Source organism: Montipora capricornis, chromosome 10, assembly GCF_036669925.1.
Source record: "Montipora capricornis isolate CH-2021 chromosome 10, ASM3666992v2, whole genome shotgun sequence".
In the NCBI taxonomy this organism is placed as follows: Eukaryota; Metazoa; Cnidaria; class Anthozoa; order Scleractinia; family Acroporidae; genus Montipora; species Montipora capricornis.
In genome coordinates, this window is record NC_090892.1 from 43436062 (window position 1) to 43436263 (window position 202).

Here is a 202-nt window from a genome sequence, read left to right on the forward strand (position 1 = left end):
GCATTTGGAAGGACTAACTCTACAACGCCCTCTATTTTCACATTTCGAGAATGATATATACTCCTTCTCCGGAAGAATGTGAGGGATTATTGTGCAAGTGTTGAATCAAATTGTTGCATTTTCTTTGCAAACGGACGGGTCTGGCCGGCCAGTTCCGGCAAAAGGAAAGCTCCCTTAGAAACAGCTATCGTGGATGAAAACT